Genomic DNA, 12,832 nt, shown 5'->3' on the forward strand with positions numbered 1-12,832 from the left:
CCAAATGAAGTAGCACAAAGTTTTTCAGTTACCTCTCTGTGTGCTCATCCATATGGCGTGCTTCATGAAGGGCCAGGTAATGCTTAGAAGAGCACATGAAGTCACAATACCGACACAGCCAGGTAGTGACCTTTGTTTCTGCATCAAGGAAATAAAAAGATGAGTGTGTCTGGATGGCTGTAGTGATATATTCCCATGGCTTGCCATAATGCTTCCTTGAAAATGATCTATTAATATACTAAATAAATCTTTCTTGCATAGCCCAGCATTTCTTTTGTCATGTTTTAATTGCAGGAATTCGGTACTAAAATGAATGGAAACTGTACAAACTTAGGGTGATAATCAACTGTGTAAAAAGAAATGACCATATGCAGGCCATACATTAGTGCTATCTGATGTCTATAAAAGAACATTTGTATATTACTCATGACTACTGTGTGCAGCAACCTCAATTTAATTAAGGCTGCTCAGAAGCACATTTTCCCTATGGCTATTCTTATTAGCCCTTTCCAGGTTACATGTGTTCAGGTTCATCAACATCCAATTTATCACACATAGCTGAGATCATTAGACACAACTTCTTACGAAAAAGGGGCAAACAATGAATGTACTAATCAGTAAATCTAAACAGTCAAACGTTAACCGTAATGTAAATGAGAAGTTCTAACTTCCAATGACCACTACAGACCAGTCACTGAGAGCTGCAAATTAATGCTTGCTCGTACGTTTCTTGCGTGCATAGATGCACACCACTCACAACTGCTTTTCTTTTCTACTTAAATATTCACATGCTCAAAACATTTGGATAACTGCACACACCAGCCACACAACATCAAATAAACAATACAACAACATTTTGTTTTGGTATCAAATTTAGTTCGCAAAAACAAATAACCTTTCAAGCGAATGAAAACTGAAATATTAAAGCTTCCACATAGCTGCCCGAATCACCAAAGCTGAGCGTTGATTTTTTTTTTCTTTTTGCTTCGCGCGTGTCAGCTTTCATAGGATAACATGTTAAACCTAAGCTACATTAAGCGCGTTTAAACAAAAGTTTTTTTTCAGAGCTTTACCGAACTTGCAGTTGTAAGCACGTATGCTTTGGTGTACCAAATACTAAACAATACAGCGCGTAAAAGTATTCTTTCACAGGTGAGAACGTTCAACTGGAATAACTGAATGATTGTTCAGTTTACTCATGCAACCAGCTAAAAACACAACACACAGCCGAAAAATCACTGTAAAAGCTGCGAACTGGACAATAAGTCAGTTCAAATGGTCAGTTCCTTTCACTTCGTTTTCCGAAGTTCCGGCTTCAGGCAACGCGAATAACACAATGATGAAGTGTGCTATAGCACGAGCACACTCAAACAGGAAACTTAGCAAATAATTTGGCTAGTCGCATTTCTGACACTACAACAAGCAAAAATTCAATGCACAGCAGGTGTCAATCACTGTATCTAGATATGCGTGCGGAAAGTGGTGGAGGAAAAAGGCGAAACTAGTGAGGATTAGCAAGCAACCAGTCATGCTATTTGCGACTTGCAATCGCCGAAACAAAGGGAAATGCACTGAAAACAGCTCATTAGAGTCATTATGCAACCACAGTCACTGCACGGCACTAAGAAAAGGCCGTAGTGTCCCGCACAATCACGCCCACTGCGCTGGCCACCCGATAAGCACACCCCTCCGCAAGCTTCTTCCATGTCTAGCGCAGACCAACTACACGCACACACGCACGCACTCCATACACTTTCTCATTGTTTGCAACAGAAAAAAATATTCGGCTTCATATCGAGCTATGCGCGAGAACTACTCGCAAAACTTTACCTCAACGACAACAGCTTTAACTCTTTGCTTATTAAAAAAATTCACGCAACAACTAAATTTAATGATCCATTTACTTAATTTAAAAAAAAGCGCAAGAACTGCAGTCATTTTTTTTGTTTCGGTTTCGTTGTTCGGACCGCAGCCGCACGGTGACACGCCCACATATCGAAGCGTATCGCGCGAAGCCAACGTTTTCAAATTATAAGTTGCGGTTTTAGGTTTCAGAATTGAGCAACCAGAAAAACTACAAAAAAAGAAAATTGACAGCTAAGACGACATATCGAAGCGTATCGCGCGAAGCCAACGTTTTCAAATTATAAGTTGCGGTTTTAGGTTTCAGAATTGAGCAACCAGAAAACCTACAAAAAAAGAAAATTGACAGCTAAGACGATTTGCCAATATTTGGAGGTCGTCTACATTGCGCGATCTCTCCCTTGCGCACGCACACACACACACACGCACGCACACACACACGTACGTGCACATGAACGCATGCCATTACCATCTGCCACTACATCGCGATGGACTCGAAGACCACACGCGTTTTCTTCCGATAACACCCCTAACAAGGCCATCCTCAAGGGACTGAACGACACTCGACCGAGCCGAGTTTGTTAGGGGCCGAGAAGACAACACGAACCCCAGCACGCCCGGCTGCTTTTTTGATCATGTGGGTAACGTCATGCACGTATGGGATAATGGATATTTTAGATTTGTCAAATTCAGGCCGTGCCTTATCCCTGGGGGATCTGATTTCTCGAGCAAGAACTTCTGTCATTGAACAAAGTAGGTCTGCTGGGTTGCCGCTGGCTCGGCGCTGGATTTGGCTGCTAAAGCACCGGTGAATTTCATGATGGCAGGAGCAGGTGAGGGCATTCCTGAGGGCTCCTAGTACAATGGCATGCTTCATAGGCGCTAACTATGGTGGGGCTCCGGGGCCCGAGCCCCCTCCGGAGTTTTCCCGGAGGGGGGGGGGGGGCAGGGCATTGCCCCGGCGATGCCAAAACCTACACCTCGCCCCCCTCCCCGCCAAACACACAAACACACACACACACACACACACACACACACACACACACACACACACACACACACACACACACACACACACGCACGCACACACACACACACACACACACACACACGCACGCACACACACGCACGCACGCACGCGCCTAACACACACACCTCTAAAGTGTCGTTACCAGAATTTTGTTACCCGCATCATTCGAGGTTTCATTTGACTTGCCTCGGCCTTTTCGCTTAACATATTATTGTGGCTAATAGCTTACTGCATCATTGTTGGCGCGGACGTGCACGGATTTGAATTTATAATTTCGCTTTATTTCTGCAAATTCTGACAATAGGAGGATAAGCACATAGAAGCACAATTTTCTCACTTCAACATTCTTTTAAATTTTCTCTGTAAACACCATGCACATATACAATATATTTAAATATAAACACAGGATAAAGTTTATTATATTTTTGAAAGAGACGAAAGTAGACAATTAACAATTATTTCTAAAGGTATAGATAGCATATGCCTAGAGAATGAATATGTTTCTATATGTTCATCTCGCTTCAAATTGCTTCGCGTGTTTCTTTTTTATGGCCCTGAAAAAAAAAAAAAAAGAAACCTGTAGACTTCAGTGACCCCTTCGGCAGGGTCTTCACCAACGGCGTGTGAAATGATGTGAACGATACGTGTCTCAGTATTGCTTCTTCCAAAAAGCAATACTAATGACTCATGAAAAAAAAAACACTTCTAATAATTTACAACATTTATTAGGGATGGAAACATCGTCACTTGAATGGAGAGGTCATAAACATATACAGGACGTCCCAATTAGCTATCATTCACCAAGATTTAAAAAGAACGGCAATGCGTTACTCGAAGAAAACCTAGTGCATATTGTTTCCAGTAGAGTGGAGTAGCTGCCAGTAATTTTTTGGTTACTGAGATTTAATTATGTAATTGTAATTAATTATCTAACTCGAGATGTACTATCCTAATTATCAAGGTGTGAATGAGGCATTTGTAGGCACAGCCAAGTTACATATAACTGCGGCATTTTCAGCGACGTACTAATTCTGTACAAGCTTTTTCCGACTGATGAACCTCGCGAAATATGGAGTATGCCACGTGACTGCACTCCCACCCGCATCATAAAGCAGCGCCCTCGAACAGGCTCCCTCTGAGTTAGCCAGAACGAAATAAAGGAAATAAAGACAAAAAACAACAATATCGTGATCGAGCTAGTGCCTTATCTGCCGCGCCCAGGCTGAAGTAACACGTCGCATTTGGTGTTAGTTAGAAATGAGCTATGATAGCTGCTGTCTTAGCGTAGGTAAAGTGCACGAATGTTTTTTTTTTTTTTGCCACAATACCTGTCACAACAAAAGCTAATTGACGTCACTGCAAATGTTTAAAGATGTGTTTTATTTCGTCCCAGTGGCCATGTGTTTCTCTAGTTAGCAGAAGGTTAACATGATCCTTGCCTTGGGAGCACCAAATGGCAACAAGAGGAAGGCCGCAAATACATATCAGTCATCAAAGTGTGGCGGTAGACCAAACGCATCGACTATCATTAGAAATCATGAAAACCTGAGTCAAACCGGCAGCTTCAAGAAACATCGGCGGAGGACCATCTTTGCGGCCTAGCCTGCGCACGGATGTTCTAGCATTTATGGCCTCAAACCATCACGCTAGAGTGCGGGACGGGGTCGCCCAGGTACCAATTTCCAACTCATCAGTTTGGAGGATTATAAATGACGGCCTCTCACCCGTACCACCTTAACCAGCTTGGAAGATAGGGATCTGTAGAATCTTCTAGATTTCTCGAATCGGGGCCTCACAAAAGCCGATGAGTCACCGTAACTTTTGAGGAACATCATGCGCACAGATGAAGCCAATTTTCACAGAAACGCCCAAGTAAATTTACATAATGCACAATATTGGAGTGACTCCAGTCCACAGTGGGTAAAGCACAATCGGCACTAGTACCAGTGGTCGTTCAATTTGTGGTGCGGAATTTACGCCGGTGCTATAACCGGTCCCATCTTCGATCACACACTGACTAGACAGCGTTACGTGGACCAAATCCTTGAAAGAGTAGTGGATGCGTTTCTAAACGAAGTTCCGCTGTCACGTCTTCCACTACTATGGTATCAGCAAGATGGGGCACCCGCACACAGCAGCAGCCGAGCTCGAAACTGGCTAGATGCGACTTTTCATGCGCAATAGATTGGAAGGCGTGCACGGGCCGGTAAATTGGCCGGCTATAGGTCACCTGACCTCTCTCCACTCAATTTATCTCTTCGGGGTTATGTGAAAGATCGTGCTTACGTGATCGAGACAGACGTCAGATTTGTTCAAAGCAAGGATAACAGGATGTCTGCCGTAGAATTCTGGCGTCGGTCATCAAGAAAGCCACCGAAGATGTGATAAAACGGATACAGTACTGGGCGTCGCTGTTCCTATTCGAACACGTCTTCTAGGCAGCAGCTGGTGTTCACCGGAGCTTACGAATTCATAGATAATAAGGGCACACTGAAATTTTTTGCTTTTATCTTTTGTGCAGGTGTTCCGATTGCCAATTCGGGCTCATTTAGAAGTGGTATATTTACTTTCTTGAACGCATCAGTTTTGCCCTTTCTCTACACGTGGGTCGCTTGGCGGTTCTACGACCCTCTACCTTTCTCCCTCCTACCCTCTCTCTCTTTTAACCCCATCCCCGCCACCCTGCTGGCGCTGAGCCGTGCTCCCGCATGTGTTGCAAAAAATAGCGCTAGCCTTTTCTCCTTCCCCACAAGAACCACTTCTCTCTCTCGCTTGGCGGTTTGTTTATTTTGCCTTTTTTTTTTGTCACGAACCTCTTTTTGCAGCACGTATACGCTCTCATGATAAATAATACCGTCACTCTAATTGGGCTTTAGTCCGAAGCAAGTTTCTGGCGCGAAATATAGCTGGGCGTGCACTCTTTCGATGCGGCGCGAGCATTAAGTCAGGCTTTTGAAACGTTCTATGCCTATTACATTGCTGTTCCCGTTTCGTGCGTGGTCAGAGCGGCACCTCGGCCGCGTTATCAAGGGGCTTTCGTTATCAATGTGATCAGTCGGCCTTGAGAGTCGGATAGTAAGTGTGACGTAGCAATGAGAGGAAGGAACAACTGCGAAGCCGCGAAACCTGCTGTTTGCGCTCCTTCCGTATCCATTATCAAGGTGATGCGTTGACTCTTCGGGTTTGCGACAGACAATGCAGTTGATTTCAATCAGCTTATTTGAGGGCGCTGCTTTATGATGCGAGTAGGAGCGCAGTCACGTGGTATTTTTCATATTTCGTGGAGTTTCTCTGCCAGTCGGAAAAAAACGTAGGCAATTAGTACGTCGCTGAAAATACCGCACTTAGATGTCATTTGGGGGTGCCTACAAATGCCTCAAGTGTATAACAGCTGTGTCTTACCAGTATAATCATCTACGGGGCAGAAACCTGAAGACTTACGAAAAGGGTTCTACTTAAATTGAGGACGACGCAACGAGCTATGGAAAGAATGATGGGTGTAACGTTAAGGGGATAAGAAGAGATCAGATTGAGTGAGGGAACAAACGCGAGTTAATGACATAAAATCAAGAAAAAGAAATTGGCATGGGCAGGGCATGTAATTAGGAGGGAAGATAACCGATGGTCATTAAGGGTTATGGACTGGATTCCAAGAGAAGGGAAGCCTAGCAGGAGGCGGCAGAAAGTTGGGTGGACGCATGAGATTAAGAAATTTGCAGGGACAACATGGCCACAATTAGCACATGACCGGGGTAGTTGGAGAAGTATGGGAGAGACCTTTGCCCTGCAATGGGCGTAGCCAGGCTGATGATGATGATGACTTTGATAATTATGACAATACTTGTCGAGTTAGATAATTAATTGCAATTACCGCATTAAATCTCACTAACGAAGGAATTACTGGCGGTGACTCCACTGTACAATAAGCACTAGGTTTCCTTCGAGTAACACAACGGCTCTTCTTTAAGCCTTGGTGCATGATAGTTGGGGCATCCTGTGTAATTCACTCAGTAACCTAAATGAGGTAAAGTGTAATTCCCTCGAAATCAGTGTCAACAGCAGTCATGCGTAGCAGCGCTTTTACTCGAACTCACAGAAGAAGAAGAGACAGAGAGGCTGCAATTTCGCCGGAAAGGCGAAGGCAGTATTAGTGACAGCGAAGTATACAACTACACGAAGGAAGATTACACCACCGAGGGACGCCAGATTTTTGGTGGTGCGAAAGGACTCAGCCTGTGAAAAAGAAATAACTGTCTCCTACTATGAGGTCTTGTAAATTCTCATATAAGGCCGTACTTCAGTGAGCAATTCTTCCAGGTCACACGAAGTTTCTTCAAGTGCAAGAAATGTATATCTATGTATGTATTTGTACATATATATATATATATATATATATATATATATATATATATATATATATATATATATATATATATATATATGTGTGTATGTATATGGCGTCCTTTTTCCTGACGAAGGCCGGACCCCGGCCGCAAAGTAGGAAGCAAAGCATCGTTCTTTTTTTTTTCGTAAGTGCGTCCTCAACCTACAAGTGCCCATTACATATGTATATGGGGGGTTCGGAAAGCTCGTCGGGCCCCAGCCTCGTCCGGGAAACCTAAAGCTATCCGCCCATGCATGGCACGCTTAAAAGGCATCTCCGGCAATTTTTTTTTTATATCCACTGATATTCATTAAATTTTGAATATAAGCTCTCTCTTGCACTTTGATTATCTGTGTCTAACTATATGGCTGCATGTCATTTAGTTTTCCTGAAAATGAATTTTAATGATTGGTTGCGTCCCCGACTCATGACTTCCTGCTGGCAACCCTGTGTTTGTGACGTCAGAGACTACACCACCACATGCCGCTGAAATCCTCGCTTAAATCGCCGCTGTCTAGTTCGGAAGCTCTGTATAAACTCACTGTGACATCATCAGCTTCGGTTCTTCGGCAGTAGCGCCATGTGTACTGCGGGTTTACATTATGGTAATGTAGGATCTAACGTCATCAACTCATCGTGCCGTCCCACGAATCAGCTACCCGTTTCGGTCGCTCGTTTATTGGTTATTTTAAATCATTGATGAATTTCTAAACAAGCTGAATCACCCTACCGGTGACAGGACAGGCGATGCCATTTGAAAATGTCAGTATCCTAATATGGTTAAAAAGACGCCAGAGTTGCCCTTTACAAGTCTCCAAATTATGGAGTTTTACGTGCCAAAACCCCTTTCTGATTATGATGCACGCCGTAGTGAGGGACTCAAGAAATTTGGACCGCCTGGGGTTCTTTAACGTGCACTTAAGTCTAAGCACATGGGTGTTTTCGCATTTCGACCACATCGAAATGTGGCCGCCGTGGCCGGGATTGGATCCCGCGACCTCGTTCCTAGCACCCCAACACCATAGCCACTAAGCAACCACGGCGGGTGCTTAGCAAGTGTCGAATGACCCGACGTGAAGGGAAGTAGTGCTTCTTTGAGCGAGGGGCGCATTCCCAGCAGATGTGGCTGTTGCTGACGAGGAGCTTCAGGTCAAGAAAGCGGGTAACTCCTTCTAAAGGCATTTGTTTAGTGAAGGTGAGGCCTTGGAAAATGGCCGGGCTTGCTGGGGTTCGTGTTGTTTTCTCGGCTCCTTGTGCAGAAAAGTGAACGCCAGTCAACCCCACAATGGTGCCTGCAGTAAGAATCAAACCTCGCGTCCTGCACGTGCAGGGCAGCAAGGAAGTCGCCTACGAGATTCCCACCACATGTGGCAAAACGTATATCGGGCACACCGGACGGTGTCTAAAACGACCGGTTGCGAGAATATGCGTGCTGCGTCAAAAACAAGAATAGGAGTAATCTAGCCGTCCATTGTGCCAATTGCGAATGCAAGACACAGAGGTTCTGCGCCAATACCGAAACAATCGAGCACGTGAAATCTTTGAAACCTTCACGATGATGCGCAAAGGCCCGATTCGCGTAAGCTTTCCTTCAATCATTCTCATCGACAAGGAATGCAGACATCTATTGACTAGTCATTGACTAATCATTATGTTTTTGTTAGTTTTTACCGTCAGACCCATGCGCGACTCGAATTTTAAACCCTCCCCACCCCTATGTTTCCTTCGCCCTTTCCTCTTTTTCAAGCCATATATTTGTATGCGCACAATAAAGCAACCATTGGCAGTCAGCAGCCGTTCTGTGTTTCTGCCACCTGTCCATGTTTCAGCCCTGTTTTTCTAGCATAGATGCACACCAACAAGCTCGCCTTCAGACCCTCTCAAGCCACTTAGTCACCCCTTCAGCGAAGGCCCCCAATCAAGGCCCCCTTCAGCGAAGAGGGGCTTCTCAGGGGCTTCTTCGCGGTAGCTTCCGTGAACGGGAGAGACGTACCTCCCGTTGTACTCGGGAGGGTCAAGGAGCTGTACAATTCCTTGACTCTCCCGGCCTCCGTCAGGGCAGAGGCCCCAGCTGCAGCTGAGACCATAGCCGTGGCGCTAGTAAAATACCCAGATCTCACGCGCGGTGGGAATGGATGTAAGCGAAGCTTCATGCGCTGTTCACGTTGATCGACGATAATTAGCGGTGATGTTGACGGCGCATGTTTGTTTTCTTCAGCCTTTAGTCCGGTACTAGAGTAGTGAGTTGATGTTAAGCGTTACCTTGCGTGCACCACTGCTGTTTGTCTGCGTAGTACACAGAACACACAGGGGGAGGTGTTTGCTTGAAACGTTGTTGTGAACCATATTTCATAACATCTGAGCGGGTTGAACATTGTCAGAGCCTCACATGGCACATCGCATTGGGGCAGAATTATTAAAGTTTAATTGAATTGTGGGGTAGTACGTGCCAAAACCACAATCGGATTATGAGGCACGCCGTTGTGGCGGACACCAGATTAATTTTGACACCGTGATGTTCTTCAACGTGTCACAAAATCAAAGTGCACGTGTGTTTTTTATTTCGCCCCCGTCGAAATGAGGCTGCCGCGATTGGGATCAAATCCACGACCTCTAGCAATGCCATAGCCGCAAAGCCAACGCGGCGGGCACACATGTGTTGATTTGACAATCGACCGCTTCCGCAGTGTCTCCTGGACTCTGCGGTGCGCTTTAATTAATGCGGCTTTGCTTCTGCACGCGTAAATTACCCGCTTGACATATTTGCATAGCATTTATTTTTTTAGAAATAGCAGCAACGTACTCTACCGTACCTTGAACTTGAGCTTATGGGAGTTCGTTGCCTTATCACGCCATCCCCCAGCTCACTTATATGGGAACTGCCTCTTCTCCTCCTCTTCTTCTGTCTACAGCTCTATCTGTGTCCCCTCTGGCCTCGCACGTTAGTAGAAAGGGAAGCGCTGCAGTTTCTGCAATGCTTCTGAGGGGAGTCACGGTTAATTACAGCTGTCAAGCAGCTATGTGGCGACGGCCAGGGAGCGCCACATTCGACGCGGTGGGGTGAAAACGAGTTTCTCCTATCGTCTTTCCTCTCTTACTCGCCCTGAACCACCCCCCGACGCGGTGTGCGCGACAGCAGCCCACAGCAACAGCAGCAGTAGTGGGAAAGTCGAAGGAAGAGGCAAAGAAAGCTTCGCTTTAAAACATTTTTTTCGGTTACCATGTAATTTTCTTGCAGCCGTCATGCAGCCATGGCGGTGAGCCATGCTAAGAGCTAGAATTACTGTATATGCTACCAAAGGCAGCAGAGTTGCGCGGAGGTCCGCCATCTTGCCTGTCAAGGAACCAAAGTTATACGGCGAAGGCGCACTCCGTTTTTGCAGACTTCATGCCTAGAGCATCGCCGATCGACCGTGGACACTTTTCCAACGCTTGTGAACCGCTTTTCCGCCTAATTGCATACAGAGTTCATCAAGACAGCTGACTAGATAACATAGTCACATAGAAACCCGCTGCTTTTGTCAGCGCGCGGCGTTAGATGCGACGCGATTTTTTTTTTTTGACTTGGACTTTGTGCATAACATGCGCTCGCAGGTGATTTACCTCTGCGCCATCCCCACACTTTTGACCTGATAACTCAAGGGTAAACTCAGTATTCTATAGATACGCCGGCCAAATGCAGCTTTCATGAATCTCGAGAGTAACGTTAGATCGCGCTCCGACTATTCTAAACCAATGCGTTGATAATGCTATTTTATTGAGCCCACATATTCTACAAAAAGTGCAGAGTGAAAGCTACATAAAAAGGACAGTCTAAGCTTCAACATAAAATACAGTTTATTAAAAACTAGCTAAACGTTGGCATTGGAGGTAAGCAGATACCCATTTACCTAACACATGTTTTCTTTGCTTAAGGTCTGTTTGGCATTCTGATTTTGTATCAACAGAGATGATCTGATCTGAAAAGCGCTGATCTGCAAGTCAAACAACTTTTAGGCAGTAAAACCCCGATGCAATTTCCAGGGAAACAAAGTGTGTACCTATATAAAATACGATCACGGCACAACATAGCCAAATATTTTGATCTATAGCGAGCTGTATCAAGTTCATGTTCTTTTTCATACAGAAAACTGTGCTGAAAATGACGAGCTATATACCTAATTAGGTTCCAAAGCTCTCAACCTCCAGGTCTCCTAAGAACGTGTTACTGCTGAATCAACATCGCACTATTCGTATTTAAACTCTGGTACGCCTTCAGGTTTGGGTGTAAACATGCACCTTGCACGCACCTACCAGCAGGCACTGAGTATCATAGCCATACTTGCAAGAAAGTCATATTAATATGTGCCTTCTCATGCTCAGGTTTCCGAGCGTAATCCTCTCTGTGGGTGAAGCTAGTCGTATGTTTTTCTCTCAGAGGGAGGATGTAGCTGCACTGCATAATGAAGTAAAACTGGCAAAGCCCTTGCCGTATCTTACACGACGGCACACGAACCTTTTTTTGCTTCCTGCCCCACATAAACAGTAGATATATTTACCTAGTAATAATCTGTATTGTGTCCACAAGCAACTAATGAAGAGCTGCATTATTAACTCTACTAATGGCGGCAGAAAACTGTTGCACCGGTGGCGATGGATGCACGCAACCGCGCGTACAATTAACGCCATCAAATTAACCTTCCTGAAATTGAAAGTACACTTTGAATTTCTTGTGTATACGTGTAATGTTCCAGTTAGACGTAAGTTGGCTTTCCCTTGCGGCAGCATTTCTAACATTTAATTTAGTGCCCTCAAAGGCATATTGAAAGTTTCCAACGGCGCCCCCGACCCGCCTATAGCATAGGATATTTTCGAGCATACTCTTACTCTTTACAACGTACGCTCTACTTCTACAGAATTTAATCCAGATATATTTGGTATTTTGCAAGCGGAAAACACTTTATTCTCGAGGTAAGGTTTAAGGGGACAAAGAACCTATTCACATAAATATGACGACGTTCGCATAAATGACAACCTATTTGCATAATATGACAACATGACGCTCCGAAGCACCTGCAACGTTTGAATTTCTCCAGCATATAGTCCACTGAAGTGCACTTTCTTGCGGAGTGTCATCCTAAGTCAGATAGTTCTGAAACAACGCACTGTTGAATATCCTATCAAGTTCCAGTGCTGAATTTAGCGAAGCACTTTATACAATCCAAAGACCCCCCTGCCAAAATTTTGGCATTTTTTTTTCCCCGAAACGCGCCTTATTATCTGACATTCTTCCAGCTTTTTTCACACATCACCCATGACATACCTAACGTCCACTTCGAATCGACCATTCAAGAACCCTGCTGCGCATGCGTGAAAAAGGTATTTTCTAACCAAAATTCTGTCGGACCACTGACTGGGAGAACACAATATTTAACAGCTTTGCCTTTAACATCGCGGTACCTTGCGCACATGTCTACTCTTCGGGGTTCCCACGGTACTTCAGAGTGCCGAATGAGATCGATGTACATTCCTTTCCCGGTTAGCCAAGTGAGCCGAAGTAGGTGGGTGGGCTGACT

Source organism: Dermacentor andersoni, chromosome 4, assembly GCF_023375885.2.
Source record: "Dermacentor andersoni chromosome 4, qqDerAnde1_hic_scaffold, whole genome shotgun sequence".
In the NCBI taxonomy this organism is placed as follows: Eukaryota; Metazoa; Arthropoda; class Arachnida; order Ixodida; family Ixodidae; genus Dermacentor; species Dermacentor andersoni.